The 16,127-nt window shown below is 42.4% G+C and overlaps 1 long non-coding RNA gene across 1 annotated transcript; it reads right to left on the bottom strand.

Moving 5' to 3' along the window:
• Positions 1-1,160: 1,160 nt before the first annotated feature.
• On the bottom strand, positions 1,161-15,770 carry LOC120396717. Its single transcript, XR_005593319.1, has 3 exons — positions 15,306-15,770; positions 14,601-14,699; positions 1,161-1,892 (listed from the first exon to the last, which is right to left on the bottom strand). It is a non-coding gene; the product is annotated as an uncharacterized LOC120396717 (long non-coding RNA).
• Between the last annotated feature and the right edge of the window lie 357 nt (positions 15,771-16,127).

Genomic DNA, 16,127 nt, shown 5'->3' with positions numbered 1-16,127 from the left:
CACTGAAGTGGCAAAATCTAGTTAATGAGGCCACCTGAAACATATGTATGTAGCATTTAGAAGTTTATCATAATTTTATTTCCCCAATTCAAAAGAAGAGATGGCTGAAAAAACAAAAAAATTTCCATGAGAAATTTTGAATGGGAAAAAAAAATCTTTGTTCGGTTTTCCCAAGGAAAGTTTTGAACTGATTTTAAAGAAAAATTTTATTTCCTTCAGAAATGTGAATTCAAAACAATTTAATTTCAAAACTGCATATGGGAAAACCGGAATTTCTCAGCAGGATTGATATTTTTCCTGTGAAAATGTTTGGTTTAGATGAAACTGTATTTTCTGTCAGAAAAAGTTTCCACATGAAACATTTTGACCACCTTTTGTCAAGAGCCAAATAAGAGCTTTCATGACTTTCCTTTTCTGCTAATTAAAGGGAAGACTGTAATAACCAATCAAAGAATAAAAAAAATTTAAGAAATGTTTTATGCACAAAATGAAGGCAACCATTTGCTTTCTGTATGAGGGATAAGCATGTACCCAGGAAGCTTCTCCTCAGAGATTTGCCCATGTATATTCACTACAGCTGCTTGAAACTCAAAATTTCCATTTCATGGGAAATTTTGACATTTCACAATTTTTCAATTCCAAATCAAAGAGAAACTGCTGAGCTCCAGTTCATCTGCAAATTTGACACCATCAGCTCAGGATTAAACAAAGAGTGTGAATGGCTTGCCAACTACAGAACCAGTTTCTCCTCCCTTGGTTTTCACACCTCAGCTGCTACAACAGGGCCTCATCCTCCCTGATTGAACTAACCTTGTTATCTCTAGCCTGCTTCTTGCTCGCAATTATATACACCTGCCCCTGGATATTTCCACCCCATGCATCCGACGAAGTGGGTATTCACCCATGAAAGCTCATGCTCCAATACGTCTGTTAGCCTATTCTATAAGGTGCCACAGTTCTCTTTGCTGTTTTTACAGATCCAGACTAACACGGCTACCCCCCTGATACAAATCAAAATGTTTCATTTCAGTTTTGAATATTTTATACTATATTATAACTTACAATATAATATACCGGTAATATAAAATACATTTTGAATTGAAAATGAAAAATCCAAATGTTCTGTTTCCATAAGATTAAAACAGAAATGCTCGGGGGCGGGGGAGGGGAATCTTGAAGGAAACTTCTTTGAAATCAGTATGACCGTGTGGTAAGTTTTGATTTTGATGAAAAGGGTTTCTCTGATGGACTTTTTTTGACCAGCTCTTACTTTAACCTTACCTGCAACTCCTCCTGCTACTATTCAAAACCTGGGCTGCTTTGAGTTAACTCTGCGAATCAACATGTTAATGTTGCAATGAGGACAAAATACTAAAAAGGACGAGACTAAACCCACTCATCTTTCACACATGACTTAAACATGCTTTGAACCTTGGATTCTAAAGATGAAATGATACTGCATTAACCTAGAATCTATTTCAATACGGCGTTCAGATAAATAGATATTATTTTATTCAACTGTTGCTTGATATGTCTATTGCTCCAAAATAGCATGGTGATGGGCACATTGGAAAAGCATATATGTACCGCACAGGATGAAATAGTTATGTCATACACCAACTAATGAAGCCTATGGAAAATGTAGATGATGATATGTTAAAGTATATTTTGTGGACCAGATCCTACTCTCAGTTCTATTAGAGTGAAACAATACTGACAGTTGAATGGCTGGGACAAATCCTCAGTTTTTTCATGTTACTATCTGCATTTAATGTCTGCATTTAATTTGAGTTTCACTGGGTTTTATCCTCCCAGTATAACTCAAAGTGGGCTAGGTTACACTGAAATTCTTCATGGTGATGCATCCCCATCCAAACTGATAATTTTCATTGCTGTTAGAGAAAGAAAAAGTGACAATGAGATTAGAGGCTTTTGTAGCAAGACAAAAAGGAGGGGATTAAAAAGGAATCTAGCACACAATTCTCTTCAGTTTTATCTATTATTTCCCTGTCTATCTTATGTTTTAAAGACCATAATGATACCTTTATATGGTCAAGTCACATTTCCTACAGATCTGATTTGGCATAATTAACAATTTATATCTTATACTTCTTCACCTGAAAGGCACTAATAATTCAGGAGCGTGCTGTCTGTGCTCATTGATAGATTTCATAACTGCTTAAATCTTCTTTGAATGTAGCATCAAGGAATGTTTCTGACCCTGTTCTGCAAGTGAGAAATCACCTTGAAAATGCAGGGAGCATAACAATCTGTTTAAGGGATGTGGTCAAAAACATGTTGATAGCCTGTTATAAATATTCATAGCCACTGAAAATTTAATCACAGATTTGACATCAGAGGTAAATGGTAGGGCTGGATTTTATCCATGGCCATTGTAATGCATTCCTATTTGTTTATAAACCCAGAGCCAAGTCCTGTCCTTGATTACATCTGTGTAAATCCATAGTAACTCCACTAAAGTCAATAGAGTGGAGTTAATCCAGATGCACACTGATGTAGCTGAGAATAAAACTGGGCCCTGCAGAGGTACAGAATGCAGGGGACCGAGGGGAAGGGGCTTGCATTTCTCTTAATCTGTGGCCTTTTGGGGTTGTCCAAACATATACTCTGGCTGCCATAGCCCCTATGGGACTTTTTGCAGCAGTGGAATGAGAACACCCTAGCTATCCCCCCTCCCTCCCTGCTACACCCTTCCACCTCCAATCTTCCCCCAGTGACTTAGGGTGTGGGGTGAACTGCTCCTTGGACGTGGAGCTTGCAGGTGATTGGGGCCCACAGTATTCATTTTACATCTTTGCAAACACCTGATTTCAGAGGGATTTAAAAATCAGAACAATCAGCAGCTCCTCACCATGCTGTCTTTATCTAGAAATGGACAATCATTGGGCTTTGTGAGAGTGAATAGGACAGGGGTGGCCAACCTGAGCCTGAGAAGGGGAGAGAATTTACCAATGTACATTGCCAAAGAGCCCCAGTAATAAGTCAGCACCCTCTCTCAGCGCCTCCCGCCCACTGGCAGCCCTGCTCCTCAGCGCCTCCTCTCCCTCCCCACACCACCTGATCAGCTGTTTTGTGGTGTGCAGGAGGCTCTGGGGGCGGGGAGGGAGAGGAGTGAGGGCACGGCAGGCTCAGGGGAGGGGGCGGGAAGGGGTGGAGTGGGGACAGAGTCTGTGGCAGAAACAGTGGGGTTGAGCAATGAGCACCCTCTGGCACATTGGAAAGTTGGCGCCTGTAGCTCCAGCCCCCAAGTCGGTGCCTATATAAGGAGCTGCATATTAACTTCTGAAGAGCTGCATGTGGCTCCGGAGCCACAGGTTGGCCACCCCTGGAATAGGATAATGAAATAGTCTTGGTCTGTTAGCCTGATTAGTAGTAGTATTGTTTACCTCATATATTACAGCTTCAATCAGGATTCAGTCTCCACACTGCTGGACAGTCAACAAACACACAAAGGCACAGCCAGTGTCCCAAACCACATAAGAAAAGCTGACCATTCTAATTGCTCTCCTGTGAGTATTTAACAATATCTCAGGCCCCTCCAGCCATCTCCAGTTGCTTTTTACTCCTCAGATCTCAGCTTTGATTATGACAGTTATTTGTCTGTCCCAGATAAGCAGTCAGCAGGCTGTGTATCCAGACTATTGTAGCATAACTGCCCCAGCATGGCAATAAAGATGAATATAAAATGGAGACTTCGTAGCAGTTCAGCACTTTATACATTGTGTCACTTCCAACGAGACCTTTCTCACCATGTTCGCTTTCCTTCTTAAAAAACAGTCTAAAACTGATGTATAGCAGCACAAATACTGTCTAACCTTTTCCAGCCCCTGAACACAGGAAAGAAAAAGCTATTAATCACTACCATTATTAATGAATTAAGTTGATATAGATAAACGGCTGGAATAAGAAATCTCTGCAGATTGAAGGGAGAGATTCCTGTAGGATAAGCAGAGCAGAAATGGATATGTTGTCGTCTAGGCAAATGAGGGAACATACAGCAAGAGTTTCACAGGAAAGCTGCTAAACTCTTTGTGGCAGGGACTGTGTAATATGTAATATTTGTCATGTGTAATATTTGTATAGTGCCTAGCACTATGGGGACCAACCTCAGAGAGAGGAAGGATGGTCCAGTGGTTAGGGAGCTAGCATGGTATCTGGGAGACCTAAGTTCAGTTCCCTCTCCTGCTTCATACTTCCGGTGGGACATTAGGCAAGTCACTTGGGCCCAGATCCTCAAAGATAATTAGGTGCCTAGCTCCCATTGAAATCAATAGGTACTTGCTGCCCTAAATGCCTTTGAGGATCTGGGGCTTAGTTTCTCAGTGCCTCGCTTCCCCCTGGGTAAAATGGGGACAATAGTATTTCCCCACATCAGACGGATGCTGTGAGGATAAATAAATTCAGGACGGTGTGGTGCTCAGATTCTATTTAATGGGGGCCAAAGAAGTACCTTCGATGGAACCTGGTTGCAGTCTTTAGGCACTAGCTGGTATAACTGATATCTAATAAGACTAGAGCACTACCCAGGTCTCTACAAGGGGTGTTGGAGCACATTAGTGGTTTCTGTGGCTCTGTCTACACTGAGCGATTCCCTTGCTCGTATACAAATAGTCGTGCTAGCTCAATGAGAGCTAGTGTGAGTATAAATAGTAGTGTAGCCACGATAGCATAGGCAGCAGCAGCGGAGGAATGACTTAGCCATGCCAAATACAAACCCACCTGCAGCCAGTGGGTATGTACTTGGCACAGCTCAGCCATGCCCTTCCTTTTCCTCATGCTACCATGGTTACACTGCTATTTATACTTGCGCAAGCAGGAGAATCACACCCTTAGCTCATAGCGCAGACAGAGCCTAGAGGAGGGGTGCAGAAGTCCTCACATGTCTCTAAAAAGAGATTCAGGAGGGAAGTGAAAGTGTCTACAGGAAAGGCGTTTTAGCATGTGGGCGGATCTCTCTAGACAACGTGGGGCCTTTACAAAGGAAAGGTGGGATTGCACCGGATTCCTTTGCAAGAGGACTATGGGACAATGTGGCATTTACTATGCAAGATACATGGGATCTCTGTAGGTGCATAGCATGTTCTGGTAGAAACGTCTCCAAACAACTCCAGAGGGAAGTTGTGAAATACCTTTTGCTTCAGTTAATCAACCACACTTGGTAAAACACTAGTAAACAAATGAAAAGGATAAATCCTATCCTGACAGGGAGGTGAATTGACTGATTTTAGAAAATGACCTATAACTTTTATAAACTATCATATAAAATGACAGAAAAGAATCCATGTCCTTTATCCCTTCTAGTAATAGAAATTAATTACACAGAACAAATTTGCCTCCCCAGTCCTCAGTTTCCCCCATCTGTAAAATAGGAATAATGATCCCCTCCTTGCTAAGGCTCCCAGAGATCTGTGGATGAAAACTTCCATATATGGGTGTAACACTCCCTCACTCACCCCAAAGGAGGGAGGTCACTGAAGGACTAGCAGTAGCCCACTTCCAAGCTTGTCTCAGTTTAACTGGGGCCTGGGCTTGCCTGGGTTCCAGCAGCCAGCGAACAACAGTCTTAAGGGGCTGGGGCCACTCTTCAGAGTGAGACCCCCTTGCAGAGAACCGAGGGTCAGCCACCCGGGGGAAGGGGGCAGAGGGACGCGGGCCCTCTCTACTCCACCGCGTCCCATCCCAGGGCCCTGGCAGGGGTAGAATCAGCAGCCCCGGGGTCAGCGGGGATCCAGCCGCAACATGCCAACGCTGGGGTTCTGGGCTTTGCAGCCAGCCCAATGGCAGCTGCCCCGGGCCACTTCCTGCCTCCCCTGGGGTGGGTACCTCTGATGTCCAGTTGTCGCCCAGCTCCTCTGGTAAGCGGCAGCAGGCACTCTGGGCCAGTTGTCGTCCGTGGCATGGGCCGAGCCAGGTGGGGAATCTGCTACAGAACTGGCAGGACGTCCTTCCCCCTGAATGGGCTGCGGGTCTGGTCTTTTATACTGCAGGCCACGCTCCTGTCCTTCTGGCAAGGGGGGGCAGGGTGGCCTAGGCTCCACCCTCCAAGGGGCATGTAACACTCCCTAACTCACCCTGGAGGAGGGAGGCCTGTCCGCCTCACTACAATGGGTAAGAATTATAAAATGCAGTAAAGCTCATCTGAATAAGTTATATTTCATAGATCTGACTTCACAGCTGTGAAATCTTGCCTTTTGGTCACATCATAGTTGTGAAATCTGACTTCCTCCCACTAACTAGCACTGGGAACTTTGGTATATCCATTATATACACACACAATGCTAATAACTGACAGTATTAAATCCCCAAAACACTGGATTTTCCTTCTAAAATTTGGCAGTGACGTAGGTTTAAACATGAGAATGAGAGTTTGTTGCAAGAAATCTTAATCTGGATTGAATATGTATTCTTTGATATACCAGCTGCATGCATCATTTTTACATGCAAAGGGTGGGTGTCCAAACCAAACCACAAGCCTCCCTCTGCATCTGTTCTATCATACTAATTATTATTCATCATCCCCCTATCACCATCTCTCATCAGCTAGGCCGTTGCTATCATTTCCCTTACTCTAAGGCATGTTGCATGGTACTGCCAACCAGCTGCAGCATGTTTATTTTGGGCTGCTGACAAGTTTGGCAGGAAAAGAAATGACTGGTGACTTCCAACTTTTCTCCAGTAGAGCCGGGGGAGGGGGGGAGGGTTCTAAAACTAGGGTGACCAGATGTCCCGATTTTATAGGGACAGTCCCGATTTTGGGGTCTTTTTCTTATATAGGCTCTTATTACCCCCCACACCCTGTCCTGATTTTTCACACTTGCTGTCTGGTCACCCTATCTAAAACTGAACATGACCCTGACAGCAACTTCAGATTGGGTTTGGAAACCAGGAAATAATATAACCTAGAATAAAAACTGGTCTATAAGCTCAGTATTTTTTATCACGTATGTAAGGCTATTATCCACTTACTTGCAAAGCTGTTGTTTTAGTAAAGTGTTCCTATGAAAGGAATGAGAGTGTATGGAAAAGACATGGATCTTACAAGTAATAATACTTAGTGCTTGTGTACTGCTGTTCAGTTAAGTGTCTCAAAGCATTTTATCAACATTAATATATTTAACTGCAAAATGTACTTGAAAAGTAGGTAAGTGGCATTACACTCATTTTACAGATGGGTACATTGAGGGTCAGAGACTTGCACAGGTGTAATGAATCTATATACTTTAAACAATCTGTTACACAGCAAATTAGTGCCAGGTCAGGATAAGAACTCAGAAGTCTTAACTCCCAAGTCCTTTCTCTAGTCACTAAACCATACAGTCTCATATACACTACTAAGGTGTCAGCCTAAATTTGTTCCTGTATTAGACAATATGTTCATGTGATCACTAGTGGTATATGCTTAAAATTTAAAAGGTACAATTTTAAATGTTACAAAATAATTGTTAATAAAAATATTGAATAATAGTTGACTAAAATCCCCTGAACTGTTTATCATTGCTGTATTTTGGAAGAGCAGTGTAAAATGTATTCCTGTAATATTAACCACTAAATGGATGTCTTTATGATTGGAGCAATTTATTCCTATTATCTGAATGATCATATTGGTCCACACCCTTATTTTCCATCCAGCCCTTTTACTCATTCCCTCTGGGTTGCTGGAGTACCATTTGCAATTTAGAATTGGCACTTAGCCTCATTTTTCATATTGCACTGGAAAAACATATATGAAAAGAATATTTCTAAATGCTCTATGTTCTTTTATTACTATAGTTGCTAGCTGATGGCTGCCTATTTACTTGAGCTCTATTGTCTGTTATCTTGTCTGTCAAGCAAGCTTATCATACTTACCCACAAGAGATGTACAAAGGGGGCTAAACTCAGCCCAAGATCTATGCTGTCTTCTGCATCAGGCATTTTATGATAGATAATCTTCCAAAACCCCAGCCTGGCTCTATTGTTGATCCTTCCAATTAATTTACTGAGTAGATTTTATCCTTAAATCTGCCCCTGATGCTAGAAAGAAGGCAGGGACACCTAGTAGTCAGAGCGCAGAACTGTGAGCTAACAACTCCTACGCCCTAAACTTGTCTATATCATTGATTCCCTCTGTGGTCTTAAGCAAGTCTCTCTCTGCCTCAGTTTATTCTTCTGTATCAGGAGATATTTACTTTTCTACCCTACACATGTATCTTGAGGATGGATAAATGTGGGGGTGGCAGGGGGGCTGGGGCCAGCCCTGGGGGGGGAGGAGGACCTCAGCCTGGCCCCGCATGGGCGGGAGGCACAGACAGCCTGGGGGTGTCCTGTTTTCCCTTTGGAAAATATGGTCACTCTACCAAAAGGAACCACCAGATCATCCAGTCTGATCTCCTGTATATCATAGAGCCCCAACACCACCCGCACGCTAAATCCAACAACCAAAACTGCATCAAAATATTGCAGCCCACTAAACTATTATGTGCCAGAGACAGAGAATAGGAGAGACTGAGGTGCAACAGTGCCCAAGGCCCCTGCCACTTGAGGGAATTGATTAAGTGAAATATACTCAAATAAGTGACCTGCACCCACATGCTGTAGAGGCAGGGCCGGCTCCAGGCACCAGCTAAAGAAGCAGTTGCTTGGGGCGGCCAATACCAAGGGGCGGCCCTCCGGCTACTATTGGGGCAGCATGTCTGGGTCTTCGGTGGCAATTTGGCGGAGTGAAGGACCTGCTGCCGAAGAGTGGAGCGGCGCGATTGCGCTACTGTGGCTTTTTTTTTCCCCCAGCTTGGGGCAGCAGAAAACATGGAGCTGGCCCTGTGTAGAGGAAGGAAAAAACCCATCCTCTCTGCCCCCCTCTAGGTCACTGCCAATTTGACCTGGGGTAAATTTCCTTCCCAATCTCGCATAGAGCGGTCAGTTAGACCCTGAGCATGGGAGCAAGAACTAGCCAGCTATGCACCCGAGAAAGACAACGCTTGTTGCCACCTCAGAACACTGGCCCACCCTATCCACTGTTCCATCTCCAGCTGTAGAGATAATGCTTAGTGTTGCTAGCCTCAGAAATCATGGGGCACCTCCTCCCACTCAGAAGAAAAAGGGGGGGCATCACAAGATTGTTTTAATCATGTCAATAAATCTTTGTTTTAGACTCTGAAGATAGCATTAGATATAATGAAGTGGTATCAGAGGGCCTGTTGGGGGGATGGGATTGTATGAATGATTTTTGGCAAGAGGAAAAGAGGGAAGGTATGGTACTTGTCTTGAACAAAATTCTCTCCATGTTCTGGCCCTTAAAATATGTAGTTGTATTAGGTTCTTGTTGCCATTGCATCTAGGTCCTGTACAAAATCTTAAAACAATACCCTATCTACACTGCTGACAATCAATACAGTATAGTAACCTTGAAACAGAAAGTTATAATTAACCTAGAAAATATAATTGCAAACTTCATATGGGATTTTTAAAAAACAGCCAAGACTTAAAAGACTTGTCTCACTAAATACAGGGAAGACTGGGGTTTCCTATATATGGAACTCTGATGAGTGGTTCTGTCTGATTCAGACATCCCCTTTCTTTAGGAGTGAGGCTAAGCCCCCAACATGAATGTGAAGTTAACAAGAGTCGTTTTATCCAATTTGATGTACACCTTTTCCTTTCAAAATGAGTTAAATTCTCCTCATCAAACACTGGAAAACCCCAATATTACTGCTGCTGCTTTTCATCTGAGCAACTAGCAAAGTTTGGGCCCTGCAGGTTGTTTCTGTTAAGAGGAGAAATTGATGGTGGAGTCATGTATCTCTGATGCGGTTCTGTACATTTACAAAGACTGCACAAAGTCCTGTTCCCCTGGACGCTCCAGGAATCAAACAAGAAACAGTTTTTTTGTTCATGGCTCCAAGCCTCTTTTAGTCAAAAGTAGGCCCAAAACAGGGTTGCCAATATTGTATTTCAAAGAGAGGGGACTGTTTTCTGAGCACCTCTATCCCACCCCTCCTACTGATTATTGTTTATTATTATAATTTATTAATAATAAGCAGTACTCACCTACATTTGCCAGGGATATTTCTTGCTGCTTTTTGTAGCATTCAGCAACTCCAGATCTTGTTGTACAGAGATGAAAAAGTAAGGGACGTCCCTTGTAACAAAGGACTGTTGGCAACCCTAGCCCAAAAGCACTCTCTCTAGGCTTTTCTCAGGATGACACACTCAGTGTTTGTTCAGGCTTTGTCTAGGGCTTCGTTGCTGCTTTTTCCTTGCTTCTGTGGTGGGTTTTTTTGCTGCTTCTCTCTCATACACAGACACACATACCCCCATCAGACACTACCCAGCAAAAACCTTCCTTCCACATGATTCAAATTCCTGAGCAGACTGACATGTGCCTCTGTTTTGGCCAATGACATGTGCCTATGTTTTGGGTTGATGCCCTTAATATTTTGTACATTTATCCCAAATGAAGGGTGGCTGCTACACTTACCAGTTTTAACAAGGTTTAACCCAACCAATAACAATACAGAATAATGTAGAAATCTGAATTCCCTTCCAAGAATCCTCTCAAGCTTCTTTTTGGTAACATGCAGAACTTAAAAAAACAAAGTGGAGTGGGGAGAGATTGAAGAGAAGGCACCAACTGAGGTCCTAAGGTGTCACAGGGTGGATTGGCCTTTTTAAGGGAGCTGAGCTCAGCCCAGTCGGTCTGTGCTTTGTTAGCTGCCTGCCTCCCCCAGTGATGGGCTTTGAGGCAGATAAAAGGGAGTGCTCAGCTGAGCTGAGGGGAGGAGGGGAGGAGAGGAGAAATAGCTCTCTACATCAGACAAAAGAAAAGGGCTGATTGGTGTTACCTGCAGCAAGGGGGCAGAAACCCTAAGAGAGGGAGGCTTGAGAAAACACCAGGCACCAGGGTTGGGAAGGAATAGCTGAGCCCAGCATGGGGCTGACAAACTGTAGGGTCTCAGAAAAAAGTGTTTTGATTTAAGTTGACATTTGCACTGCGCTGTTGTTTTCACAGACCAGAAGGGGTGTTGTTTCTCTCATATGAGAGCCTGGGTGCAGTTATTGGGAAGCCCAATAGAGGGGAAACCAAGGCAGCAGCAGCAGGTTCGGAGGCTGCATTAGATAAGGAAAGGATTTCTGGCTGTGGGATGATCTGGTTTTAGTTGAAAACTTGTGAAACATGAGCCTGATCCTTCCCCATTGAAGTCAGTGGAAGTTGGCTCAAACCCAATACTTTCTTAAAGGGAAGAACAGTAAAGGGAGAGACCATGATGTGAAAAAAGCCCAAATTAATCCCACATAGCCGTGTTCATGCAAAAGCCCTTCACAATGTCCTTTAGTTTCAAAACCTACTCCTTATCACTGGAACTATCATATCCAAATTCTGCTTCTCACTCTAATCTGCATTTTTAATAGCCGTCATTGTTTAAGGCTTTTAGACTTCACTAACAATAGCAAAGGAGACAGAACGGAAGATGATGCAGTTTAAAATAGTACATAGGATGTGCTGGGTTCCTTCATCTGCTTTAAATAGGGTTAAAGGTGTAATATATGTTTAGCAATGTGATAAATGAGGAGGAAGCTTATCCATATTATTTGCTCATGTCCTAAATTTAATTGGTGTGAGGTAGTTTATGTGATACATGGAATCTACGAATATAAATTGCCACCTTTGCTGGAACTATCTCTTCTAAATGATTTTTCCATGTTTCAGAGTGCAACTAAAATCTCTTAAAAATGGGTGGCCATTGCTCTTTCTTGTGCAAAGCGATTGATTCTGAGAGGGAAACGTCAATGTTCTAGTTATTAAAGGCTGGAATCTGGAAATGACTGAACTGGCCTCACATGAATGCCTAGTATATAACTTAGATGAATTTAATTCATTATGGTCAGAGTTCATCTGCTTTTTATAGGGTAGAGGATATAGACATTCCAAGGGGATTAGAATTTAAATTATACCGTAGGTTTGTGACAGAGGGAAGAGTGGCGGGGTAGGGGGAGTGGAGCATTTCCAATTTTCCCCTGATTGTCTGGGGTTTGTTTGGTGTTGGTTATACTGGATTTATTTTTATGTTGTATTTTGCCTTAGTTAGTTACAGCAGGAGCTTGTTGGCACCTCCAATAAAAAGCTGCACTGAAATTGTTATGCTAACTCCATTTTCTCCTGTTCACAACTGTCTGAAAAGTTCTTCGGGGCAAAAATATTTTTTGCCTTGTTTTAGCTCTCATTTAACTTTTTTCTGGAAAGTTTGAACAAAATTCCTTCACCGGTTTCTTGCGCTTTGTGAGGGGGTGAAAAAGAAACATATTCCATTGTAAGAAAACATTAATATGAACTTTGCATGTGTTCATGCAACTTCAGAATTACTCATTTAAAATGTGAAATGTTCATTAGCTAAAATTGCCTGAGTAGACTTTTCTTTCAATTTACATGGGGTTGGGGGTTTGGAAAATGCTTTAAAAAATTTTGTGCAAGGAAGAATGAGGCCACATTTTTGGCATTGGTGTTTGTTTATACACAGTAGAGTCGCCTTTAGATTTTAAAACACGTTAAAACAATCTTTAATTGAGTTTTGTTCCTAGACAAAGGTAAAAATGGCCAAAACAGTCCAAACTTGACCACTGGGGGAGTTGTTTTATGTGGCTTCCATGCTGCAGATGCCACTCTGAGAGGAAATATGACTCATATCTTCACTACTCTCTACATTTCCTTTGTGGTGTAAGGACAAATTGCACTGTCAATATGATTGAGGGACCTTTACCCTTTGTTGGCTATGCTGTTGAGCAGAAAGGCCTTCAGAGAATTCCTGGGAGGTTCAGGGCAAGTTGCACTTCAGAAAAGCCTTGTACAGATAAGATGGTTTTGACCTGGGGAACTAACTGCAAGTGACTTTCAGCCTGATTGCACTAATGCTCCGTTCAGCTTATTGAGCATTCGTGCCTGTGTATTCCTCCCAGCTCTCCCTTCTGTTGAGAGTGCAACACCTGCACTTATCATTTCAAACATTCAGATATCATGAGTTAGGCCACAAAAAATCATGAGATTCTACTCTCTATATATTCTTATTCTGCCTTCATCACCATAGTATCTGTAACTTCCAGTAGTGCACTAAGTGACAAGACTAAGGTCTATCAGGTGTGATTCACACCTCTCACCCATCCTCTCCTTTGATTGGCTTAAAAATCATTAGATTATTCTTTTTAATTGGGGGGGGGCAGTATTTGCCCTCTTGTTTCTAGGCCTTTAGGGCGTGGTTGTTTTATATCTTGGAGCTTTACTCTACAACCACAAGGGCTAAAATCTTTGTCTTTATGAAAGCTGAGATTTTCATGCAATCTCTTAAAGCCTCAGCTGCTGGAATTAGAAGAAAAGCACCAAGCATTGTGAGACTTATGATAAAATCGTGAGTTGGCAACACTGCAAAGGGCTTTTTTTTTTTTTTTGGTAAGGCGCTGATTGCCCCCAACTCAGCCTCTTGCAAGAGACACTCAGCAGGATTGGGCTCTATTTCTGTGTCATTCTAATCTCTGATGGAAAGTTTTCATCATAAAAAAAGCTTTTGCTTTAGACTCTTTGCAATGCAGAAATAGATTGCGTATTGGAATCCTTATACTCCTGGGGAGCACAAATACCAGTCTCTCCTGCCAAATCTCTCTCCTTCCCCCTGCTATAACAGCTCCACCCAGTTGTGGTTGCACTTCAGCGATGCTACTAAAGACAAGATACAAAAACAGCACAAGTCTCATTCCCTGTGTGCTTGGATATACAAAAAATAGAATTATCACTTGCCTATACACCTTTGGATGTACATGCAATTGAGTAAGGAATTCTGGGTCTAGCCCTTAGAATTACATCTGAGACCTCAGTGTTATTTTAATGCCTTGTACCGTGTAATTAAATTCTAGAAATAAATCATAAATGAGAAGAGAGCGAGAGAATCAGAAAGAGCGGTAAAACAAAACTATATATAGCGTAAGAGGTAAAGTAGCTTGGAGCCATAACCTCTAGCTACAGTAATACAACTGAGTACCTCTGCCTCAATTTACAGATTACAGGAATGCACATAGTCATAACCACCACCAGCATAAATACTGGATGGCTTCACACCTCCCTCTTTTCCTTACTATTATTATTTAATGTGGTAACTTTTCAATATCTCCCTACAATGGAAAGACAAGAGGGACACATTCGCTTTCTTATATAGTTGCAATCAAGTGCAGGAGAATGTCTGAGGAGAAAATTGGTCATAGACCTACTGAGAAGCCAGAAGCTGGACAATAGCATTGATTAATCTGTCATGCGTCTGTGGGCTGTCTTCTGTGGTGAAAATCACTTTGCCTGCAAATTTTATAACCACTCGAGGTCTTTCCAGTCTTTGTACTTTATCCCTATTTTTTTAGACCTATCCTTACTTTGGCACACACTACCTGCTAATACCCCATATAACTGGGCGGTGGGGAATTAATCAAGAGCAGTATTACTGAAAGCCAAATCCAGTGTTGTCTAAGGAAAAGGCTAGGTTTCAGCCACAAACTTTGTCAAATCTGGAACCTGACTAAATATTTGCAGCACGGGGCATTGAGATGAATCATGTAATAAGGCTAACCTGGTAGAGCTCACTCTTCAGGGAAGGAAAGCAGGTGTCAGGAACGGACCACACACATGAGATAGCTTGCTCCATGAAGATTTAGGGTCTGTCTTTGCTCTTTACACATAAAGAAACAAACATATAAGGCCAAGGTACATATATACACTGCTACTCTGGCATGGCCCTGGTGGCTTTCATAATAAAACACAGGGAGACCCATGGGATAGTCCCAGGGTTGTGAGGCACCTCACCACTACCTGCCCTTAGTGTGAAGCAGTCTTGTCTGTGCCTGCTATAGCTCAGCTCCCTGAAGCCAGTAGTCTCTGGCTAAACAGTGCCTTCTAGGTCTCGGGAGACCTTGCTCTCTTTCTCTGCACAAGCTAGAGATAGGCGTATGCCAACCTCTAAGTCCTCGGAGAGTTTCTTGTAGGGTCCAGCCCTTTGTCCACTGGACACACACAGAAATTACCAGATCCCCAAGGGAATAGTATACACAGCCTGAATGTTACCGCTCAGGATCAGCTCCTTCGTAACATCACAGTACGGAGATGTATTTAAAGTGAAAAAAATCAAGATTATTATCAAAAGCTAAGAATTCAGAAAGAGTGAGTAAGGAAAATGGATACAGAAATGGTTACATATTAAAAAAAATCATAGCATGCTTTCTAGAGATTAAACTTAACTTTAAAAGGCTACATCCTAGTCTAAAGCAGTTTATCTCACCTAAAGCAATCTCCCAGCATCTCCAACCAGCGCAGCTGGGATCCATCCTTTTGTGCATCCAAAAGTGCTGTCCTTATGCTTCCTTGGTGAAGGATAAAGGGGTGTCTCCTTACTTTCCCTTTTATCCCCTAAAATTCATTGTTTGTCAAGAGTCAGGATGACCGTTATGTTGGGTTACAATGTTCAATTTACGTGTGAACCGAGGTAGATGGGAATATACGTCCTTTGGCAGAAACTTTTTCATCAGCTGTGCCTTGCTTCAGACTTTAAAAACATGTTTTCCAGCATGTAGACATAACTCCTTACAAAGTGTTAGTACATACATTTTACAATGATATAAATCACCAGTGTGATCCTGGATTTCATTTAAGATCTCGCATGACATTCTTTATGGATAAATACTAATGAAAGCATTGTGTTAGGTGTAGTGAGTTTATCAGGCCTGATAGGAGTTGTTATAGAACAGTGAATCCTTTGCCAGTTGGCATTGAGGTTCTTATGGGTCATAGAAAGGTCCAATCTATTTAAAGGGATACTACCCAATTACTAGACACTACAGACTCATACTGCATACTTCCATATTTCAGATTTGAACTCATGCATCCAGATCCAGCACTGGAAAAGCAAGCTGCCAGAAGAGCTGAATCTGCTTTTGCCAAGTTCTGACTTTGGCCTGTAAAGTTCAGGTCCAGTTCATCTGACTCAAACACAGCATGGTAGTGTTTATACAGCTTCATATTGTCCTTCCCCAAACTCTTTGTCTGACTCAGATGCTCTGTTTAAAGTGCAAACCTTCTAACTGCTGCTGAAGTTTCTTGTTAA

This window comes from Mauremys reevesii, linkage group 2 (assembly GCF_016161935.1).
Source record: "Mauremys reevesii isolate NIE-2019 linkage group 2, ASM1616193v1, whole genome shotgun sequence".
Classification (NCBI taxonomy): domain Eukaryota; kingdom Metazoa; phylum Chordata; order Testudines; family Geoemydidae; genus Mauremys; species Mauremys reevesii.
This window is presented reverse-complemented; position numbering and strand designations above follow the sequence as displayed.